Genomic DNA, 23,972 nt, shown 5'->3' on the forward strand with positions numbered 1-23,972 from the left:
CCCTGAAAATGTCATACTCTCCGTCACTGCCTGTTTTCCCAAAAGAGACTAAGCGAATTTGTTATGAGTAGAATGTGTATCATGGAGTTTATCCCAGCAAACATATAACCTCATAGAGGTCTGGAGGCCTCTTCAGTACATCAGGCACTTATCAGTTAGTTTCGGCTTCTCGCTGGGGAGAATAGGGAAAAGTGAAGACAACCGATGGATCATTTTCCACTCTTAATAAGTAAAGCTCAGTTATTTCTCCTGCTAACACATAGAACAGAAAAGCTTCAGTATAACGTCAGTGTTGTATCCATACAATATACTGAGGGTTAAATTAATTCATAGTAGGTGTGATAAGTAACTTCATTTTCTTATTTTACATTTGATAGCATGAACATTTTACATATTTTATAGACTACACAAGTAACACAAATAAATGCAAATGCCACTTTTTGTGACAAATACAATTGACAATAATTAAGATGTATTTATTTCTGTACAGATGTTTTTAAAAGATTATTTAATTTCGCATTTTATTTTATATTTCATAGTCCTTTTTTTAGTGTGGAAAAGAAGCTGTTCTTGTCCACATTCATTGCAGTTTAATTTTTTTTTACTCTTGATAAATGATTATTGAATATTGGGAGTAACAGGTGCTTTTTCATTCTGAAGCACAGGGAGCTTCCATTTACTGCTCTTTCAGGAGTAAACCGACACAGCAGCAAAGGCTCACACCGGCCCGCAGACTCGGTCTTGTCAACATAAAAGGCCTTACCTTACGTAATTTCCGGAAGGAAATAAAAAACGCTAAATAGAGAAATTGTACATTTCATTTGGAGCTGATGTGGACAAGATTTGTGTTCCTGGTCACAAGAAAAGCTGCTCCATTTCATTATGAAAAGTATTATCAGGCTTTTAATCTCGACTTTCCTCGCCATCTTTTCAATAAACTCTTTTATTTTTAGGAGTGAACCCAGGTGAAATATTTATGAATGGTGAAAGAAAAATTCATTTCAAAGAGGCCCCGGAATATGGCGCTGTATTTACTTTGTCGCAGTTTAATAATTAAGCTTGTGTTCTCCTTCAACTGCAAAAACAAAACAAAACAAAAAAAACCCCACATCAGTCAAATGTGGTTGTAAAACGGGTCAATTCTAAAATTCCAAATGTTTCTCAACAGTCTTGGCTTCTTTTATTTACACCCTTAAATTTGACATACTAAGCTACAACATGACTATGGGATAAATGCAGGGGCTACTTCCTACCAATATGGAAGCCGGGAAAACAAAACAAGAGGCTGGCACGCCGGGTGAAGCATCGCTCTCAGGTGAGTTGCGAGTTGCAGGGATGCCGATGAAGCAGGCTCGGGCTGAGTGGGCCGGCCAGCCATTTAACTAAGGGAAGTGTGTGTCGCCATGTCAAGTTCAAAGAGCTCTGTGAAGCTTCAGGGGGATAAAAGAACAACTGTTGTAGATGTACGCAGGTCTGGGAGGAGAATTTTAAAAACCTCAATGCAACTGGAAATCAGCCATTCCACTTCCTAGAAAACAATTCACAAGTGGTGAAGGACTTTTGATTTGCTCCCCTCCCCGCCCCCGAAACCAGAACGGGAACCCATGAATGAAGGCCCACGACTTGAGGTTGTGTGTAACGGTGAAATAACATCACGACTGTGATGAAACGGTGCTGTTATTTCCCCACAGCTCACTCCCTTTCGTGATGTGTTGCTTTAATATGACCTAATTAAGTGATCTAAATTAGCAGGTGTTTTTTTTAAATAGCAAATATTGAGGTCGGCCCACCCAAGCGCTGTCATTATGATTGGTTGTAGTCTTGCTATGCGTTGACATGCTGTAACAGACTTTCCCCCATGTTGTCAGTTTCCTCTAACGTACACTGACCCCTACTGACAGGCTTGGGTTCCTTTTATCCACAGCATTCCCTCCACAGAGTTCTGGTTTGATATTTTTCAGTGTTTTGTGAGAAATTGGCTATAATTAAGCCAAACTACAAGTGATTGGTTTCCATCCCATGGCAGGCCATGCAGGTGGGCTTTAACGGCAATTTTCCGCTGAAAAGTTTCAACTCCTAAGACTCCACAGAGTGTATGAAATGTAATACAAGGAGGTATGTGTAAAAAAAAAAAAGTGTAATGTGTTGTATATTTGTGAAAGCATAAAGTAAGATGGAGTAAAAGGAAGAAGAGCAAGTGAAAGAATGTGCATGTGAGTGCTTGAGGATGAGAAAAGCTTACAGCACCTGGTATTCCCAGGCGGTCTCCCATCCAAGTACTAACCAGGCCCGACCCTGCTTAGCTTCCGAGATCAGACGAGATCGGGCGTGCTCAGGGTGGTATGGCCGTAAGCGAAAGCACTGCTTCCACTTAGCCTATTTATAAGCATGCAGCAAAATACGCCTGCCTCTTCCACACTACACACCCCGCTCGCTCTCCCCTCCCCTCCCCCTGCCCCTCCCCCCGCCCCTCCCCTTCCCCTCCCCCCTTTATTCGGTGAAAGATAGACTGTGTATCACCAGCGGCTCCGAATTGCTTCATGTGGTTGTTCGTGAGGTATCTCAAATACTGAAAGCTATACGAAAACGTTCAACTACGTTTAACATCTAACGCTGGATCCGTCTATTGTACTTTACAGCTGCAGTCTTAGGGTTATTAGCTAACTATACAGTGGGGGGAAAAAGGATTTAGTCAGTCACCAATTGTGCAAGTTCTCACACTTAAAAAGATAAGAGAGGCCTGTAATTCACATCATAGGTACACCTCAACTATGAGAGACAAAATGAGAAAAAAATTAAATCAGAAAATCACATTGTCTCATTTTTAAAGAATTTATTTGCAAATAATGGTGGGAAATAAGTATTTGATCAATAACAAAAGTTCATCTCAATACTTTGTTATATATCCTTTGTTGGCAATGGCAGAGGTCAAACGTTTTCTGTAAGTCTTCACAAGGTAGGCATACACCGTTGCTGGTATGTTGGCCCATTCCTCCATGCAGATCTCCTCTAGAGCAGTGATATTGTGGGGCTGTCGGTGGGCAACGCGGACTTTCAACTCCCTCCAAAGGTTTTCTATGGGGTTGAGATCTGGAGACTGGCTAGGCCTTGAAATGCTTCTTACGAAGCCACTCCTTTGTTGCCCTGGCAGTGTGCTTGGGATCATTATCATGCTGAAAGACCCAGCCACGTTTCATCTTCAATGCCCTTGCTGATGGAAGGAGGTTTGCACTCAAAATCTCACAACACATGGCCCCATTCATTCTTTCATGTACATGGACCAGTCGTCCTAGTCCCTTTGCAGAGAAACAGCCCCAAAGCATGATGTTGCCACCCCCATGCTTCACAGTTGGTAGGGTGTTCTTTGGATGCAACTCAGCATTCACGAGTTGTGTTTGTACCAAACACATTAGCAGTGGTCTTGTAGGTCTCCCATTTTCTGATTATTGCTCCCACAGTAGATTTCTTCACACCAAGCTGCTTGCCTATTGCAGATTCAGTCTTCCCAGCCTGGTGCAGGTCTACAATTTTGTTTCTGGTGTCCTTCGACAGCTCTTTGGTCTTCACCATAGTGGGGTTTGGAGTGTGACTGTTTGAGGTTGTGGGCAGTTGTCTTTTCTACTGTTAACGAGTTCAAACAGGTGCCATTAATACAGGTAATGAGTGGAGGACAGAGAAGCCTCTTAAAGAAGAAGTTACAGGCCTGTGACAGCCAGAAATCTTGCTTGTTTGTAGGTGACCAAATACTTATTTTCCACCATTATTTGCAAATAAATTCTTTAAAAATCAGACAATGTGATTTTCAGATTTTTTCCCTCATTTTGTCTCTCATAGTTGAGGTCTACCTATGATGTGAATTACAGGCCTCTCTCATTTTTTTTAAGTGGGAGAACTTGCACAATTAGTGACTGACTAAATACTGGTTGACTAAAGCAGGTCTGAACGGTATTCGGGATAGTTCAGTTTGTCACAGGTCTACACGTCTGCTTGTGCAGTCTGTTTCCCATTACAAAGCTAAAGGTATACAGACTGTCGTTGTAGCTTTGTATTCTTGCACAACGCATGGCTGTCCTGCTGTTAGCAGCTGCAGTCTGCTGCAGGCTAACTCAACGATGATGGCTGTAGTTGTGAACATATCGACATTCCTCCTAGTGTTTTTTCGTGTCCGCCCGTGTTCAGCAATAGTGACTTAAGTAAAACGAGCAGATAAAACACAGTTACATAAAACATGTCCTTTATAAAACCGGCGAGTTTCTTTAGTTAAAGCGCATCTTCAGATGGTTTCTTTTCAGTAGCTCATCTTGGAGTTTCCGGAAACTACAACTTCTGTGTAAGACTTTTTTTTTTTTAATCCCTGTGAAGTTAATTTAAATGAGAATGGTTAGTTATGTTTGTGTGTGCCATATTTGTGTATTTTACGAATTTAAGCGTCGGTTTCATTGATTGCAATAATATTTAGCTATGTAAATGTCTGACGCAGTGAACGATGGAAGAATTCAATGGTTGCTTTTAAATGTTTCTATAGTGTTGAGCCTTGAGCTTTGTTTTATTTAGTGGTGCAGCAAAGTATTGTATTATGGTTGGACTCATTTTTTCATTCACACATTCCAGCACCCAGCCCCCCTGCTCCAACCTGTCCTTGACAACAACCCAGGTGACATATGAGCTGAGGAAGATCAAGGCAAACAAAGCTACAGGTCCTGATGGAATCAGTGCCAGGCTCCTCAAGTCCTTCGCACATCAGCTGTGCAGGGTAGTTGAGCATATGTTCAACATGAGCCTGAAATTGGGAAGAGTACCACAGATGTGGAAAACATCTTGTGTGGTACCTGTGCCCAAAACACAGCACCCGAAGGACCTAAACAGCTACAGGCCGGTGGCACTGACATCCGATGAAGTCACTGGAGAGGCTGGTCATCAACCACATCCGCCCTTTGGTGAGCCCATCCATGGACCCTCTTCAGCTTGCCTACCAACCTGGCGTCGGGGTGGATGATGCTTCTACACAGAACTCTTTCTCACCTGGAGAAGCCCGGCAGCACTGTGAGGATCACCTTCTTTGATTTCTCCAGTGCATTTAACACCATACAGCCAGGCCTCCTAAAGGACAAGCTGAGACATTGTGGAGTGGACAGTCACCTGTCGAACTGGATACTGGACTACCTCACCAACCGACCACAGTATGTAAGGGGACGGGCCTGTATCTCTGATATGGTGGTCAGCAGCACAGGAGCCCCTCAAGGAACGGTCTTGGCACCGTTCCTCTTCACCCTGTACACTGCTGACTTCATGTACAGCTCACCGACCTGTCACCTCCAGAAGTTCTCTGATGACTCAGCGATCGTCGGCCTCATAACCAATGTGGAGGACAGCGAGTACAGAGAACTGATCCAGGACTTTGTGGACTGGTGTCCGCTGAACCACCTTCAGATAAACGCAGGAAAAAACAAAGAACTGGTGGTGGATTTCCGCAGTTGCAGACACCCCCCTCAATCAGTGAACATCCAGGGTATGAACATCGAGAGTGTGGACTCTTATAAATACCTGGGTGTTCATCTGAACAACAAACTGGACTGGTCAGTCAACACTGCTGCACTCTTCAAGAAAGGCCAGAGCAGACTCTACCTACTGAGGAGACTGAGGTCCTTTGGGTGCAGGGAGCACTCCTGAGGACTTTCTTCGACACAGTGGTGGCATCTGCCATCTTTTATGGAGTCGTCTGCTGGGGCAGTAGCATCTCGACTGCAGATAAGAAAAGACTGAATAAGCTCATAAAGAGGGCCGGCTCTGTCCTGGGGTGCTTGTTAGACCCAGTGCAGGTGGTGGGAGACAGGAGGATGACAACCAAGCTGGCATCCATGCTGGAGAACAGCTCCCACCCCATGCATGAGACTCTGGCAGCACTGGGCAGCTCCTTTAGTGACAGGCTGCTTCATCCCAAATGTGTAAAGGAGCGGTATCGCAGGTCCTTCCTTCCTGCTGCCGTCAGACTCCACAACCAGCACTGCTCCCAGCGGACCACATACACACACACTTAAACTACACACACATGTTTAGGGAACAGAGATCCCTCAATGCAAAAATACCATGTGCAATACCCCCCCCCCCCCCCCCCCACACACACACACACACACACACACGTGCAATTAGGAGTCATTTGCAATAACCTGTAAATAATATTGTTATTTCCTTTTTAATTCTTATTTATATTGTGTATATAGTGCAAATTATTTATCTATATTTTTGTAACTGAGTGTCTTGCTATCCCTTTCTGCTGTGACACTGAGAATTTCCCCACTGCGGGACTAATAAAGGATTATCTTATCTTATCTTATTGTTTCTCCTCACCATGCATGTGAAATAGAAAGGATGGAGTGATTCCCCTGTTGGCGCTGAACAACTCATACTTATCTGGCAGTGGAGAAACCATGATCAAGAAGGTGGTTCACCCAGGGTGAGGCTCAGCAATTGCATTACATTGGTTGTGCTGACTCCTGTGCTAACACACAGAATAGAAAAGCTAGACTGCATAATTTGTGGTAGTGGAGGACTGTGCTCTCCCCTGATATTTGGGTAGAAGAAAGGAGCAATCTGAGATAGACAAACATGTGAATAGTATGACATGTTGTTATGAACTTGTTTCACATTGGGTTCAGCTTCTACTATAATATGTGTAAGTAACTTTTAATGTAATTATTGGAAGATGTTTATGTAGTGTATCTATTTTACCCTGAAAAATGTCATACTCTCCGTCACTGCCTGTTTTCCCAATAGAGACCAAGCGAATTTGTTATAAGTAGAATGTGTATCATGGAGTTTATCCCAGCAAACACATAACCTCATAGAGGTCTGGAGGCCTCTTCAGTACATCAGGCACTTATCAGTTAGTTTCGGGTTCTCGCTGGGGAGAATAGGGAAGAGTGAAGACAACCGATGGATTGTTTTCATTCATTTTCCACTCTTAATAAGTAAAGCTCAGTTATTTCTCCTGCTAACACATAGAACAGGAAAGCTTCAGTATAAAGTCGGTGTTGTATCCACACAATATACTGAGGGTTAAATTAATTCATACTAGGTATGATAAGTAACTTAATTTTCTTGTTTGTTTTACATTTGATAGAATTAACATTTTACATATTTTATAGACTACACAAGTAACACAAATAAATGCAATTGGCACTTTTTGTGGCAAATACAATTGACAATAATTGAGATGTATCTATTTCTATACAGACATTTGTAAAAGATTATTTAATTTCACATTTTGTTTTATATTTCATAGTCCTTTTTGTAGTGTGACAAAGAAGCTGTTCCTGTCCACATTCATTACAGTTTTAGTTTTTTCTTCTCTTGATAATTGATTAAAAAAAAGACTTTTTATTTAATTTACATGTTTATCTCATCAAGACAAATTCTACATCAATACAGTTACAGTGATACAGTCTTTGCAGTCTTTGATTTTGACAGTCTTTACATTGTGTACTGAACCCACTGTTAGAGATGCTCTTTACCCAAAGCTGTGTTCCTTGTCATATCTTAAACACTTAAACACTTCACACTTAAAGTTGCCGCAAAGCATCGTTTTATGTTTTCTTATAAGGTTTAGACCTAACAGGTACATAAAGGGTGTATTTTACCTGTATGAGTATTACATATAAAAGTCATAACTAATTCATTTAGACAACAAATAAAATGTCCAGTTGTGTTGTATATATTGTGGTTCATATCCCCACCACTGTAAATTAAACTGAATCTGTAAGTTTCTCCACAATTAAAGATTTCTTATCAGACCACTATGAATTACTTTTTTACATCTCCTACTAGGTTTACAGCTGCATGTAAAAAAATCAGGACGAAGGCATGCCACCAACTGCAGTTACAGTAGAACCTGTTAGTAAATTAATAATTAGTAAAGTAGATTCTCACCCATTTAGAATCAATAATTAAATGACATCCTTGAATAACTATGATTTCATTTGTGGATATATTCAATTATATACTTACAAAGAAGGAATCTTTTGAGTTCAAATACAAAGCAACAATAAATGAGGGGGCAGGATCTCTGCATCTCTGCCCTATGACTAACAGTCTACACACTCAAACTCTTCAATGTGATGGGTGATCTACAGTCGCCGTCTACAGTGAGTGTAGACTCTCAACCAATTCGAAGGATAAATGTCTACAGTCACTGTGCCGATATTGACCCTCAGTATTGACCCTCAGGTTTGCCGAGTCAAGTTCTAGTTAATGTTGCCATCTACACTGGGCAACATTCTTCTTCCCTGTGAGACAAGAGTAAGGTTGGAGATGTTCTAATAAACACATTTAGTACGTTACTGAAACTAGTTAGTCTATATCTGGAATAGTCTACATGCAAAGTAATTTAAAGTCAGACAAAAACGATAGATTTTTTATTACATTTTTTTTTTATCATAAACCATGTTATTGGTTACAAGCTTTCCTATATTAGACTGCAATGTATTTTATAATAAAATCATTTTAAATGAATAAATCACAAATGGCAAATTAATCATCTAGTTCAGTTCACATCCAGGAGATGGCAGTACAACATACTAAAAAAACAACAACGCCTGAAAACGGGACTTGTTAATGTCAAACCTGCAGTAAACAGGTAGCTTCTGTCTTTGCTTTATTTTTGGAAAACGTAAGTGTAACACTTAACACCTTAGTGTGGTGTCTAAATAATAATAATAATAATAATAATAATAATAATAATAATAATAAATTAGGTCAAATGTAAAATGTCTTCTAAGAGTTCAGTCTTGAACTTTAAACATGGCTGACAGAAAGCGCTCGAAAGATCTCTTCCCAAACCTGCTGTTAATAAACGTGAAATAGGTTTGTACTCTCTCCTTATTTACCAAACATGTTGTGTTTGTTGGCTAATTAGAAATTCGTGAATGTCCTGTAATGAGTGGAGTGCTAATTTTAAGGCCTATTCTTTGGCCTTGTCAATTAATCCTATTAATTCCGAAGGCCGGGACATTTCACAGTCGTGTGTTGGTGAATGGGCAGGCGTAAAACATGGGCATTTTCCAGTTATTTTCTTACACCATGAAACAGTTTGCTAATTTTACTTAATTACAGTGTGAGAAACCTAATATAGGTCTAGGAATGAAGGTTAATGAAGCAGTCGGACTTGGAATGAGGGGAACTGGATAGAATTGGCATTTTCTTTTGACAAGTGGTCTGGATGTCGGTTTGCTGAACGTGAGAGATTCATACATGTGTTGTGTTGGTTTACAGGTACATGGTAAACTTAAGTTGAAGAGATCATAGTCAGTCAGCAGTTGTTTTAGGTTTCACTCCTCGTGTTTAGGTTGTAGTACCACATTCAACCACAAGGTTATCAAGCGTATCAAACATATGTCTTTGTTTTTCAGTAAGAAATCCAACTGTTCACCTCCACTCCAGCACGTTAGCTGTTCGTGATCAGTACAGTTGATGTATTGTTGTAGTTTTGTTTCTGAATTGCTTTTAAAAGAAGTCGGAGGCAAAAATGATATCCTCGTATTTGATTGGCCGTTGTGCAGAAATATTTACATATTCTGTTTTTATGTCCGTTATCTGTTAATACCACTGTTTTCTCAGAGTTGTGAGTGATATTTAACCCTTGATTCCCCGACTTACTTTTTTATTATTGCCGGGAATTTAGTTGAAGTGGATTTAAACATTTCACCATAACAGTGAAACTTACTGTCTAGAATGACTTCCCTGTTTCTCTTAGCGGTCCGGTATCGCTTCTCGGCCTTTTGGCTAAGATCAAGTGTAGTATCTGTTCTTATCAGTTTAATATCTGATACGTCCCCTACCCGGGGACCATATATTAAATTGATTTTTGGAACAGGGAGATGGAATAGGGGCTTGCTCCGTCCACTCCACGCATCGACCCGGTATTGCAGTACCTCCGGGAACGGTGCACCCCCTTTTAATCGGTGAAAGATAGACTGTGTATCATCAGCGGCTCCGAATTGCTTCTTGTGGTTGTTCGTGAGGTATATCAAATACTGAAAGCTATACGAAAACGTTAAACAACGTGTAACATCTAACGCTGGATCCGTCTACTGTACTTTACAGCTGCAGTCTTAGGGTTATTAGCTACCTGTATGTATGAACTGAAGCTCTGAAGTAGGGCTTTGGAGAACTACATCGTGTATATATGGTTGACTAAAGCAGGTCTGAATGGTATTCGGGATAGTTCAGTTTGTCACAGGTCTACACGTCTGCTTGTGTAGTCTGTTTCCCATTACAAAGCTAAAGGTACACAGACTGTCGTTGTAGCTTTGTATTCTTGCACAACGAATGACTGTCCTGCTGTTAGCAGCTGCAGCTGTAGTGAACATATCGACATTCCTCTGTGTTTTTCGTGTCCGCCCGTGTTCAGCAATAGTGACTTAAGTAAAACGAGCAGATAAAACTCAGTTACATAAAACATGTCCTTTATAAAACCGGCGAGTTTCTTTAGTTAAAGCGCATCTTCAGATGGTTTCTTTTCAGTAGCTCATCTTGTAGTTTCCGGAAACTACAACTTCTGTGTACGACTTTTTTTTTTTTTTTTAAATCTCTGTGAAGTTAATTTAAATGAGAATGGTTAGTTATGTTTATGTGTGCCATATTTGTGGATTTTACGAATTTAAGCGTCGGTTTCATTGATTGTAATAATATTTATGTAAATGTCCGACGCATATGTGTAAGTAACTTTTAATGTAATTATTGGAAGATATTTATGTAGTGTATCTATTTCACCCTGAAAATGTCATACTCTCCGTCACTGCCTGTTTTCCCAAAAGAGACTAAGCGAATTTGTTATGAGTAGAATGTGTATCATGGAGTTTATCCCAGCAAACATATAACCTCATAGAGGTCTGGAGGCCTCTTCAGTACATCAGGCACTTATCAGTTAGTTTCGGCTTCTCGCTGGGGAGAATAGGGAAAAGTGAAGACAACCGATGGATCATTTTCCACTCTTAATAAGTAAAGCTCAGTTATTTCTCCTGCTAACACATAGAACAGAAAAGCTTCAGTATAACGTCAGTGTTGTATCCATACAATATACTGAGGGTTAAATTAATTCATACTAGGTGTGATAAGTAACTTCATTTTCTTATTTTACATTTGATAGCATGAACATTTTACATATTTTATAGACTACACAAGTAACACAAATAAATGCAAATGCCACTTTTTGTGACAAATACAATTTACAATAATTAAGATGTATTTATTTCTGTACAGACGTTTTTAAAAGATTATTTAATTTCGCATTTTATTTTATATTTCATAGCCCTTTTTTTAGTGTGGAAAAGAAGCTGTTCTTGTCCACATTCATTACAGTTTAAATTGTTTTTACTCTTGATAAATGATTATTGAATATTGGGAGTAACAGGTGCTTTTTCATTCTGAAGCACAGGGAGCTTCCATTTACTGCTCTTTCAGGAGTAAACCGACACAGCAGCAAAGGCTCACACCGGCCGGCAGACTCGGTCTTGTCAAAATAAAAGGCCTTACCTTACGTCATTTCCGGAAGGAAATAAAAAATGATAAATAGAGAAATTGTACATCTCATTTGGAGCTGATGTGGACAAGATTTGTGTTCCTGGTCACAAGAAAAGCTGCTCCATTTCATTATGAAAAGTATTATCAGGCTTTTAATCTCGACTTTCCTCGCCATCTTTTCAATAAACTCTTTTATTTTTAGGAGTGAACCCAGTTGAAATATTTATGAATGGTGAAAGAAAAATTCATTTCAAAGAGACCCCGGAATATGGTGCTGTATTTACTTTGCCGCAGTTTAATAATTAAGTTTGTGTTCTCCTTCAACTGCAAAAAAAAAAAAAAAAAAAAAAACCCACATCAGTCAAATGCGGTTGTTAAACGGGTCAATTCTAAAATTCCAAATGTTTCTCAACAGTCTTGGCTTCTTTTATTTACACCCTTAAATTTGACATACTAAGCTACAACATGACTATGGGATAAATGCAGGGGCTACTTCCTACCAATATGGAAGCCGGGAAAACAAAACAAGAGGCTGGCACGCCGGGTGAAGCATCGCTCTCAGGTGAGTTGCGAGTTGCAGGGATGCCGATGAAGCAGGCTCGGGCTGAGTGGGCCGGCCAGCCATTTAACTAAGGGAAGTGTGTGTCGCCATGTCAAGTTCAAAGAGCTCTGTGAAGCTTCAGGGGGATAAAAGAACAACTGTTGTAGATGCACGCAGGTCTGGGAGGAGAATTTTAAAAACCTCAATGCAACTGGAAATCAGCCATTCCACTTCCTAGAAAACAATTCACAAGTGGTGAAGGACTTTTGATTTGCTCCCCTCCCCGCCCCCGAAACGAGAACGGGAACCCATGAATGAAGGCCCACGACCTGAGGTTGTGTGTAATGGTGAAATAACATCACGACTGTGATGAAACGGTGCTGTTATTTCCCCACAGCTTACTCCCTTTCGTGATGTGTTGCTTTAATATGACCTAATTAAGTGATCTAAATTAGCAGGTGTTTTTTTTAATTAGCAAATATTGAGGTCGGCCCACCCAAGCGCTGTTATTATGATTGGTTGTAGTCTTGCTATGCGTTGACATGCTATAACAGACTTTCCCCCATGTTGTCAGTTTCCTCAAACGTACACTGACCCCTACTGACAGGCTTGGGTTACTTTTATCCACAGCATTCCCTCCACAGAGTTCTGGTTTGATATTTTTCAGTGTTTTGTAAAAATTTCGTTATAATTAAGCCAAACTACAAGTGATTGGTTTCCATCCCATGGCAGGCCATGCAGGTGGGCTTTAACGGCAATTTTCCGCTGAAAAGTTTCAACTCCTAAGACTCCACAGAGTGTATGAAATGTAATACAAGGAGGTATGTGTAAAAAAAAAAGTGTAATGTGTTGTATATTTGTGAAAGCATAAAGTAAGATGGAGTAAAAGGAAGAAGAGCAAGTGAAAGAATGTGCATGTGAGTGCTTGAGGATGAGAAAAGCTTACAGCACCTGGTATTCCCAGGCGGTCTCCCATCCAAGTACTAACCAGGCCCGACCCTGCTTAGCTTCCGAGATCAGACGAGATCGGGCGTGCTCAGGGTGGTATGGCCGTAAGCGAAAGCACTGCTTCCACTTAGCCTATTTATAAGCATGCAGCAAAATACGCCTGCCTCTTCCACACTACACACTCCGCTCGCCCTCCCCTTCCCCTCCCCCCTTTATTCGGTGAAAGTAGACTGTGTATCACCAGCGCCTCCGAATTGCTTCATGTGGTTGTTCGTGAGGTATCTCAAATACTGAAAGCTATACGAAAACGTTCAACTACGTTTAACATCTAACGCTGGATCCGTCTATTGTACTTTACAGCTGCAGTCTTAGGGTTATTAGCTAACTATACAGTGGGGGGAAAAAGGATTTAGTCAGTCACCAATTGTGCAAGTTCTCACACTTAAAAAGATAAGAGAGGCCTGTAATTCACATCATAGGTACACCTCAACTATGAGAGACAAAATGAGAAAAAAATTAAATCAGAAAATCACATTGTCTCATTTTTAAAGAATTTATTTGCAAATAATGGTGGGAAATAAGTATTTGATCAATAACAAAAGTTCATCTCAATACTTTGTTATATATCCTTTGTTGGCAATGGCAGAGGTCAAACGTTTTCTGTAAGTCTTCACAAGGTAGGCATACACCGTTGCTGGTATGTTGGCCCATTCCTCCATGCAGATCTCCTCTAGAGCAGTGATATTGTGGGGCTGTCGGTGGGCAACGCGGACTTTCAACTCCCTCCAAAGGTTTTCTATGGGGTTGAGATCTGGAGACTGGCTAGGCCTTGAAATGCTTCTTACGAAGCCACTCCTTTGTTGCCCTGGCAGTGTGCTTGGGATCATTATCATGCTGAAAGACCCAGCCACGTTTCATCTTCAATGCCCTTGCTGATGGAAGGAGGTTTGCACTCAAAATCTCACAACACATGGCCCCATTCATTCTTTCATGTACATGGACCAGTCGTCCTAGTCCCTTTGCAGAGAAACAGCCCCAAAGCATGATGTTGCCACCCCCATGCTTCACAGTTGGTAGGGTGTTCTTTGGATGCAACTCAGCATTCACGAGTTGTGTTTGTACCAAACACATTAGCAGTGGTCTTGTAGGTCTCCCATTTTCTGATTATTGCTCCCACAGTAGATTTCTTCACACCAAGCTGCTTGCCTATTGCAGATTCAGTCTTCCCAGCCTGGTGCAGGTCTACAATTTTGTTTCTGGTGTCCTTCGACAGCTCTTTGGTCTTCACCATAGTGGGGTTTGGAGTGTGACTGTTTGAGGTTGTGGGCAGTTGTCTTTTCTACTGTTAACGAGTTCAAACAGGTGCCATTAATACAGGTAATGAGTGGAGGACAGAGAAGCCTCTTAAAGAAGAAGTTACAGGCCTGTGACAGCCAGAAATCTTGCTTGTTTGTAGGTGACCAAATACTTATTTTCCACCATTATTTGCAAATAAATTCTTTAAAAATCAGACAATGTGATTTTCAGATTTTTTCCCTCATTTTGTCTCTCATAGTTGAGGTCTACCTATGATGTGAATTACAGGCCTCTCTCATTTTTTTAAGTGGGAGAACTTGCACAATTAGTGACTGACTAAATACTGGTTGACTAAAGCAGGTCTGAACGGTATTCGGGATAGTTCAGTTTGTCACAGGTCTACACGTCTGCTTGTGTAGTCTGTTTCCCATTACAAAGCTAAAGGTACACAGACTGTCGTTGTAGCTTTGTATTCTTGCACAACGCATGGCTGTCCTGCTGTTAGCAGCTGCAGTCTGCTGCAGGCTAACTCAACGATGATGGCTGTAGTTGTGAACATATCGACATTCCTCCTAGTGTTTTTTCGTGTCCGCCCGTGTTCAGCAATAGTGACATAAGTAAAACGAGCAGATAAAACTCAGTTACATAAAACATGTCCTTTATAAAACCGGCGAGTTTCTTTAGTTAAAGCGCATCTTCAGATGGTTTTTTTTCAGTAGCTCATCTTGGAGTTTCCAGAAACTACAACTTCTGTGTAAGACTTTTTTTTTTTTTTTTTAAATCTCTGTGAAGTTAATTTAAATGAGAATGGTTAGTTATGTTTATGTGTGCCATATTTGTGGATTTTACGAATTTAAGCGTCGGTTTCATCGATTGCAATAATATTTATGTAAATGTCCGACGCATATGTGTAAGTAACTTTTAATGTAATTATTGGAAGATATTTATGTAGTGTATCTATTTCACCCTGAAAATGTCATACTCTCCGTCACTGCCTGTTTTCCCAAAAGAGACTAAGCGAATTTGTTATGAGTAGAATGTGTATCATGGAGTTTATCCCAGCAAACATATAACCTCATAGAGGTCTGGAGGCCTCTTCAGTACATCAGGCACTTATCAGTTAGTTTCGGCTTCTCGCTGGGGAGAATAGGGAAAAGTGAAGACAACCGATGGATCATTTTCCACTCTTAATAAGTAAAGCTCAGTTATTTCTCCTGCTAACACATAGAACAGAAAAGCTTCAGTATAACGTCAGTGTTGTATCCATACAATATACTGAGGGTTAAATTAATTCATACTAGGTGTGATAAGTAACTTCATTTTCTTATTTTACATTTGATAGCATGAACATTTTACATATTTTATAGACTACACAAGTAACACAAATAAATGCAAATGCCACTTTTTGTGACAAATACAATTGACAATAATTAAGATGTATCTATTTCTATACAGACGTTTTTAAAAGATTATTTAATTTCGCATTTTATTTTATATTTCATAGTCCTTTTTTTAGTGTGGAAAAGAAGCTGTTCTTGTCCACATTCATTACAGTTTAAATTTTTTTTACTCTTGATAAATGATTATTGAATATTGGGAGTAACAGGTGCTTTTTCATTCTGAAGCACAGGGAGCTTCCATTTACTGCTCTTTCAGGAGTAAACCGACACAGCAGCAAAGGCTCACACCGGCCGGCAGACTCGGTCTTGTCAACATAAAAGGCCTTACCCAACGTCGGAATATGGTGCTGTATTTACTTTGCCGCAGTTTAATAATTAAGCTTGTGTTCTCCTTCAACTGCAAAAAAAAAACAAAAACAAAAAAAAAACCCACATCAGTCAAATGCGGTTGTAAAACAGGTCAATTCTAAAATTCCAAATGTTTCTCAACAGTCTTGGCTTCTTTTATTTACACCCTTAAATTTGACATACTAAGCTACAACATGACTATGGGATAAATGCAGGGGCTACTTCCTACCAATATGGAAGCCGGGAAAACAAAACAAGAGGCTGGCACGCCGGGTGAAGCATCGCTCTCAGGTGAGTTGCGAGTTGCAGGGATGCCGATGAAGCAGGCTCGGGCTGAGTGGGCCGGCCAGCCATTTAACTAAGGGAAGTGTGTGTCGCCATGTCAAGTTCAAAGAGCTCTGTGATGCTTCAGGGGGATAAAAGAACAACTGTTGTAGATGCACGCAGATCTGGGAGGAGAATTTTAAAAACCTCAATGCAACTGGAAATCAGCCATTCCACTTCCTAGAAAATAATTCACAAGTGGTGAAGGACTTTTGATTTGCTCCCCTCCCCGCCCCCGAAACGAGAACGAGAACCCATGAATGAAGGCCCACGACTTGAGGTTGTGTGTAACAGTGAAATAACATAACGACTGTGATGAAACGGTGCTGTTATTTCCCCACAGCTCACTCCCTTTCGTAATATGTTGCTTTAATATGACCTAATTAAGTGATCTAAATTAGCAGGTGTTTTTTTTTTTAAATAGCAAATATTGGGGTCGGCCCACCCAAGCGCTGTCATTATGATTGGTTGTAGTCTTGCTATATGTTGACATCCTGTAACAGACTTTCCCCCATGTTGTCAGTTTCCTCTAACGTACACTGACCCCTACTGACAGGCTTGGGTTCCTTTTATCCACAGCATTCCCTCCACAGAGTTCTGGTTTGATATTTTTCAGTGTTTTGTAAGAATTTGGCTATAATTAAGCCAAACTACAAGTGATTGGTTTCCATCCCATGGCAGGCCATGCAGGTGGGCTTTAACGGCAATTTTCCGCTGAAAAGTTTCAACTCCTAAGACTCCACAGAGTGTATGAAATGTAATACAAGGAGGTATGTGTAAAAAAAAAAGTGTAATGTGTTGTATATTTGTGAAAGCATAAAGTAAGATGGAGTAAAAGGAAGAAGAGCAAGTGAAAGAATGTGCATGTGAGTGCTTGAGGATGAGAAAAGCTTACAGCACCTGGTATTCCCAGGCGGTCTCCCATCCAAGTACTAACCAGGCCCGACCCTGCTTAGCTTCCGAGATCAGACGAGATCGGGCGTGCTCAGGGTGGTATGGCCGTAAGCGAAAGCACTGCTTCCACTTAGCCTATTTATAAGCATGCAGCAAAATACGCCTGCCTCTTCCACACTACACACCCCGCTCGCTCTCCCCTCCCCTCCCCCCGCCCCTCCCCTTCCCCTCCCCCCTTTATTCGGTGAAAGATAGACTGTGTATCACCAGCTGCTCCGAATTGCTTCATGTGGTTGTTCGTGAGATATCTCAAATACTGAAAGCTATACGAAAACGTTCAACTACGTTTAACATCTAACGCTGGATCCGTCTATTGTACTTTACAGCTGCAGTCTTAGGGTTATTAGCTAACTATACAGTGGGGGGAAAAAGGATTTAGTCAGTCACCAATTGTGCAAGTTCTCACACTTAAAAAGATAAGAGAGGCCTGTAATTCACATCATAGGTACACCTCAACTATGAGAGACAAAATGAGAAAAAAATTAAATCAGAAAATCACATTGTCTCATTTTTAAAGAATTTATTTGCAAATAATGGTGGGAAATAAGTATTTGATCAATAACAAAAGTTCATCTCAATACTTTGTTATATATCCTTTGTTGGCAATGGCAGAGGTCAAACGTTTTCTGTAAGTCTTCACAAGGTAGGCATACACCGTTGCTGGTATGTTGGCCCATTCCTCCATGCAGATCTCCTCTAGAGCAGTGATATTGTGGGGCTGTCGGTGGGCAACGCGGACTTTCAACTCCCTCCAAAGGTTTTCTATGGGGTTGAGATCTGGAGACTGGCTAGGCCTTGAAATGCTTCTTACGAAGCCACTCCTTTGTTGCCCTGGCAGTGTGCTTGGGATCATTATCATGCTGAAAGACCCAGCCACGTTTCATCTTCAATGCCCTTGCTGATGGAAGGAGGTTTGCACTTAAAATCTCACAACACATGGCCCCATTCATTCTTTCATGTACATGGACCAGTCGTCCTAGTCCCTTTGCAGAGAAACAGCCCCAAAGCATGATGTTGCCACCCCCATGCTTCACAGTTGGTAGGGTGTTCTTTGGATGCAACTCAGCATTCACGAGTTGTGTTTGTACCAAACACATTAGCAGTGGTCTTGTAGGTCTCCCATTTTCTGATTATTGCTCCCACAGTAGATTTCTTCACACCAAGCTGCTTGCCTATTGCAGATTCAGTCTTCCCAGCCTGGTGCAGGTCTACAATTGTGTTTCTGGTGTCCTTCGACAGCTCTTTGGTCTTCACCATAGTGGGGTTTGGAGTGTGACTGTTTGAGGTTGTGGGCAGTTGTCTTTTCTACTGTTAACGAGTTCAAACAGGTGCCATTAATACAGGTAATGAGTGGAGGACAGAGAAGCCTCTTAAAGAAGAAGTTACAGGCCTGTGACAGCCAGAAATCTTGCTTGTTTGTAGGTGACCAAATACTTATTTTCCACCATTATTTGCAAATAAATTCTTTAAAAATCAGACAATGTGATTTTCAGATTTTTTCCCTCATTTTGTCTCTCATAGTTGAGGTCTACCTATGATGTGAATTACAGGCCTCTCTCATTTTTTTAAGTGGGAGAACTTGCACAATTAGTGACTGACTAAATACTGGTTGACTAAAGCAGGTCTGAACGGTATTCGGGATAGTTCAGTTTGTCACAGGTCTACACGTCTGCTTGTGTAGTCTGTTTCCCATTACAAAGCTAAAGGTACACAGACTGTCGTTGTAGCTTTGTATTCTTGCACAACGCATGGCTGTCCTGCTGTTAGCAGCTGCAGTCTGCTGCAGGCTAACTCAACGATGATGGCTGTAGTTGTGAACATATCGACATTCCTCCTAGTGTTTTTTCGTGTCCGCCCGTGTTCAGCAATAGTGACATAAGTAAAACGAGCAGATAAAACTCAGTTACATAAAACATGTCCTTTATAAAACCGGCGAGTTTCTTTAGTTAAAGCGCATCTTCAGATGGTTTCTTTTCAGTAGCTCATCTTGGAGTTTCCAGAAACTACAACTTCTGTGTAAGACTTTTTTTTTTTTTTTAATCTCTGTGAAGTTAATTTAAATGAGAATGGTTAGTTATGTTTATGTGTGCCATATTTGTGGATTTTACGAATTTAAGCGTCGGTTTCATCGATTGCAATAATATTTATGTAAATGTCCGACGCATATGTGTAAGTAACTTTTAATGTAATTATTGGAAGATATTTATGTAGTGTATCTATTTCACCCTGAAAATGTCATATTCTCCGTCACTGCCTGTTTTCCCAAAAGAGACTAAGCGAATTTGTTATGAGTAGAATGTGTATCATGGAGTTTATCCCAGCAAACATATAACTTATAGAGGTCTGGAGGCCTCTTCAGTACATCAGGCACTTATCAGTTAGTTTCGGCTTCTCGCTGGGGAGAATAGGGAAAAGTGAAGACAACCGATGGATCATTTTCCACTCTTAATAAGTAAAGCTCAGTTATTTCTCCTGCTAACACATAGAACAGAAAAGCTTCAGTATAACGTCAGTGTTGTATCCATACAATATACTGAGGGTTAAATTAATTCATACTAGGTGTGATAAGTAACTTCATTTTCTTATTTTACATTTGATAGCATGAACATTTAACATATTTTATAGACTACACAAGTAACACAAATAAATGCAAATGCCACTTTTTGTGACAAATACAATTGACAATAATTAAGATGTATCTATTTCTATACAGACGTTTTTAAAAGATTATTTAATTTCGCATTTTATTTTATATTTCATAGTCCTTTTTTTAGTGTGGAAAAGAAGCTGTTCTTGTCCACATTCATTACAGTTTACATTTTTTTTACTCTTGATAAATGATTATTGAATATTGGGAGTAACAGGTGCTTTTTCATTCTGAAGCACAGGGAGCTTCCATTTACTGCTCTTTCAGGAGTAAACCGACACAGCAGCAAAGGCTCACACCGGCCGGCAGACTCGGTCTTGTCAACATAAAAGGCCTTACCCAACGTCATTTCCGGAAGGAAATAAAAAATGCTAAATAGAGAAATTGTACATCTCATTTGGAGCTGATGTGGACAAGATTTGTGTTCCTGGTCACAAGAAAAGCTGCTCCATTTCATTATGAAAAGTATTATCAGGCTTTTAATCTCGACTTTCCTCGCCATCTTTTCAATAAACTCTTTTATTTTTAGGAGTGAACCCAGTTGAAATATTTATGAATGGTGAAAGAAAAATTCATTTCAAAGAGGCCCCGGAATATGGTGCTGTATTTACTTTGCCGCAGTTTAATAATTAAGCTTGTGTTCTCCTTCAACTGCAAAAACAAAAAAACAAAAAAAAAACCCACATCAGTCAAATGCGGTTGTAAAACGGGTCAATTCTAAAATTCCAAATGTTTCTCAACAGTCTTGGCTTCTTTTATTTACACCCTAAAATTTGACATACTAAGCTACAACATGACTATGGGATAAATGCAGGGGCTACTTCCTACCAATATGGAAACCGGGAAAACAAAACAAGAGGCTGGCACGCCGGGTGAAGCATCGCTCTCAGGTGAGTTGCGAGTTGCAGGGATGCCGATGTAGCAGGCTCGGGCTGAGTGGGCCGGCCAGCCATTTAACTAAGGGAAGTGTGTGTCGCCATGTCAAGTTCAAAGAGCTCTGTGAAGCTTCAGGGGAATAAAAGAACAACTGTTGTAGATGTACGTAGGTCTGGGAGGAGAACTTTAAAAACCTCAATGCAACTGGAAATCAGCCATTCCACTTCCTAGAAAACAATTCACAAGTGGTGAAGGACTTTTGATTTGCTCCCCTCCCCGCCCCCGAAACGAGAACGAGAACCCATGAATGAAGGCCCACGACTTGAGGTTGTGTGTAACAGTGAAATAACATAACGACTGTGATGAAACGGTGCTGTTATTTCCCCACAGCTCACTCCCTTTCGTAATATGTTGCTTTAATATGACCTAATTAAGTGATCTAAATTAGCAGGTGTTTTTTTTTTTAAATAGCAAATATTGGGGTCGGCCCACCCAAGCGCTGTCATTATGATTGGTTGTAGTCTTGCTATATGTTGACATCCTGTAACAGACTTTCCCCCATGTTGTCAGTTTCCTCTAACGTACACTGACCCCTACTGACAGGCTTGGGTTCCTTTTATCCACAGCATTCCCTCCACAGAGTTCTGGTTTGATATTTTTCAGTGTTTTGTAAGAATTTGGCTATAATTAAGCCAAACTACAAGTGATTGGTTTCCATCCCATGGCAGGCCATGCAGGTGGGCTTTAACGGCAATTTTCCGCTGAAAAGTTTCAACTCCTAAGACTCCACAGAGTGTATGAAATGTAATACAAGGAGGTATGTGTAAAAAAAAAAGTGTAATGTGTTGTATATTTGTGAAAGCATAAAGTAAGATGGAGTAAAAGGAAGAAGAGCAAGTGAAAGAATGTGCATGTGAGTGCTTGAGGATGAGAAAAGCTTACAGCACCTGGTATTCCCAGGCGGTCTCCCATCCAAGTACTAACCAGGCCCGACCCTGCTTAGCTTCCGAGATCAGACGAGATCGGGCGTGCTCAGGGTGGTATGGCCGTAAGCGAAAGCACTGCTTCCACTTAGCCTATTTATAAGCATGCAGCAAAATACGCCTGCCTCTTCCACACTACACACCCCGCTCGCTCTCCCCTCCCCTCCCCCCCGCCCCTCCCCTTCCCCTCCCCCCTTTATTCGGTGAAAGATAGACTGTGTATCACCAGCTGCTCCGAATTGCTTCATGTGGTTGTTCGTGAGATATCTCAAATACTGAAAGCTATACGAAAACGTTCAACTACGTTTAACATCTAACGCTGGATCCGTCTATTGTACTTTACAGCTGCAGTCTTAGGGTTATTAGCTAACTATACAGTGGGGGGAAAAAGGATTTAGTCAGTCACCAATTGTGCAAGTTCTCACACTTAAAAAGATAAGAGAGGCCTGTAATTCACATCATAGGTACACCTCAACTATGAGAGACAAAATGAGAAAAAAATTAAATCAGAAAATCACATTGTCTCATTTTTAAAGAATTTATTTGCAAATAATGGTGGGAAATAAGTATTTGATCAATAACAAAAGTTCATCTCAATACTTTGTTATATATCCTTTGTTGGCAATGGCAGAGGTCAAACGTTTTCTGTAAGTCTTCACAAGGTAGGCATACACCGTTGCTGGTATGTTGGCCCATTCCTCCATGCAGATCTCCTCTAGAGCAGTGATATTGTGGGGCTGTCGGTGGGCAACGCGGACTTTCAACTCCCTCCAAAGGTTTTCTATGGGGTTGAGATCTGGAGACTGGCTAGGCCTTGAAATGCTTCTTACGAAGCCACTCCTTTGTTGCCCTGGCAGTGTGCTTGGGATCATTATCATGCTGAAAGACCCAGCCACGTTTCATCTTCAATGCCCTTGCTGATGGAAGGAGGTTTGCACTTAAAATCTCACAACACATGGCCCCATTCATTCTTTCATGTACATGGACCAGTCGTCCTAGTCCCTTTGCAGAGAAACAGCCCCAAAGCATGATGTTGCCACCCCCATGCTTCACAGTTGGTAGGGTGTTCTTTGGATGCAACTCAGCATTCACGAGTTGTGTTTGTACCAAACACATTAGCAGTGGTCTTGTAGGTCTCCCATTTTCTGATTATTGCTCCCACAGTAGATTTCTTCACACCAAGCTGCTTGCCTATTGCAGATTCAGTCTTCCCAGCCTGGTGCAGGTCTACAATTGTGTTTCTGGTGTCCTTCGACAGCTCTTTGGTCTTCACCATAGTGGGGTTTGGAGTGTGACTGTTTGAGGTTGTGGGCAGTTGTCTTTTCTACTGTTAACGAGTTCAAACAGGTGCCATTAATACAGGTAATGAGTGGAGGACAGAGAAGCCTCTTAAAGAAGAAGTTACAGGCCTGTGACAGCCAGAAATCTTGCTTGTTTGTAGGTGACCAAATACTTATTTTCCACCATTATTTGCAAATAAATTCTTTAAAAATCAGACAATGTGATTTTCAGATTTTTTCCCTCATTTTGTCTCTCATAGTTGAGGTCTACCTATGATGTGAATTACAGGCCTCTCTCATTTTTTTAAGTGGGAGAACTTGCACAATTAGTGACTGACTAAATACTGGTTGACTAAAGCAGGTCTGAACGGTATTCGGGATAGTTCAGTTTGTCACAGGTCTACACGTCTGCTTGTGTAGTCTGTTTCCCATTACAAAGCTAAAGGTACACAGACTGTCGTTGTAGCTTTGTATTCTTGCACAACGCATGGCTGTCCTGCTGTTAGCAGCTGCAGTCTGCTGCAGGCTAACTCAACGATGATGGCTGTAGTTGTGAACATATCGACATTCCTCCTAGTGTTTTTTCGTGTCCGCCCGTGTTCAGCAATAGTGACATAAGTAAAACGAGCAGATAAAACTCAGTTACATAAAACATGTCCTTTATAAAACCGGCGAGTTTCTTTAGTTAAAGCGCATCTTCAGATGGTTTCTTTTCAGTAGCTCATCTTGGAGTTTCCAGAAACTACAACTTCTGTGTAAGACTTTTTTTTTTTTTTAATCTCTGTGAAGTTAATTTAAATGAGAATGGTTAGTTATGTTTATGTGTGCCATATTTGTGGATTTTACGAATTTAAGCGT

The 23,972-nt window shown here is 40.7% G+C and overlaps 6 non-coding genes across 6 annotated transcripts; 2 read left to right on the forward strand and 4 right to left on the reverse strand.

Moving 5' to 3' along the window:
- Positions 1 to 2,235: 2,235 nt before the first annotated feature.
- On the reverse strand, positions 2,236 to 2,354 carry LOC140576375 (5S ribosomal RNA). The gene has a single exon (XR_011981590.1). It is a non-coding gene; the product is annotated as a 5S ribosomal RNA (ribosomal RNA).
- Positions 2,355 to 6,403: 4,049 nt separating this feature from the next.
- On the forward strand, positions 6,404 to 6,565 carry LOC140576009 (U1 spliceosomal RNA). The gene has a single exon (XR_011981248.1). It is a non-coding gene; the product is annotated as a U1 spliceosomal RNA (small nuclear RNA).
- A 3,192-nt stretch (positions 6,566 to 9,757) lies between these two features.
- On the forward strand, positions 9,758 to 9,948 carry LOC140576030 (U2 spliceosomal RNA). The gene has a single exon (XR_011981268.1). It is a non-coding gene; the product is annotated as a U2 spliceosomal RNA (small nuclear RNA).
- A 3,049-nt stretch (positions 9,949 to 12,997) lies between these two features.
- LOC140576386 (5S ribosomal RNA) lies at positions 12,998 to 13,116 on the reverse strand. The gene has a single exon (XR_011981601.1). It is a non-coding gene; the product is annotated as a 5S ribosomal RNA (ribosomal RNA).
- Positions 13,117 to 17,262: 4,146 nt separating this feature from the next.
- Positions 17,263 to 17,381, reverse strand: LOC140576397 (5S ribosomal RNA). Its single transcript, XR_011981612.1, has one exon. It is a non-coding gene; the product is annotated as a 5S ribosomal RNA (ribosomal RNA).
- Positions 17,382 to 21,786: 4,405 nt separating this feature from the next.
- Positions 21,787 to 21,905, reverse strand: LOC140576408 (5S ribosomal RNA). The gene has a single exon (XR_011981623.1). It is a non-coding gene; the product is annotated as a 5S ribosomal RNA (ribosomal RNA).
- Positions 21,906 to 23,972: the final 2,067 nt, after the last annotated feature.

Source organism: Salminus brasiliensis, chromosome 13, assembly GCF_030463535.1.
Source record: "Salminus brasiliensis chromosome 13, fSalBra1.hap2, whole genome shotgun sequence".
In the NCBI taxonomy this organism is placed as follows: domain Eukaryota; kingdom Metazoa; phylum Chordata; class Actinopteri; order Characiformes; family Bryconidae; genus Salminus; species Salminus brasiliensis.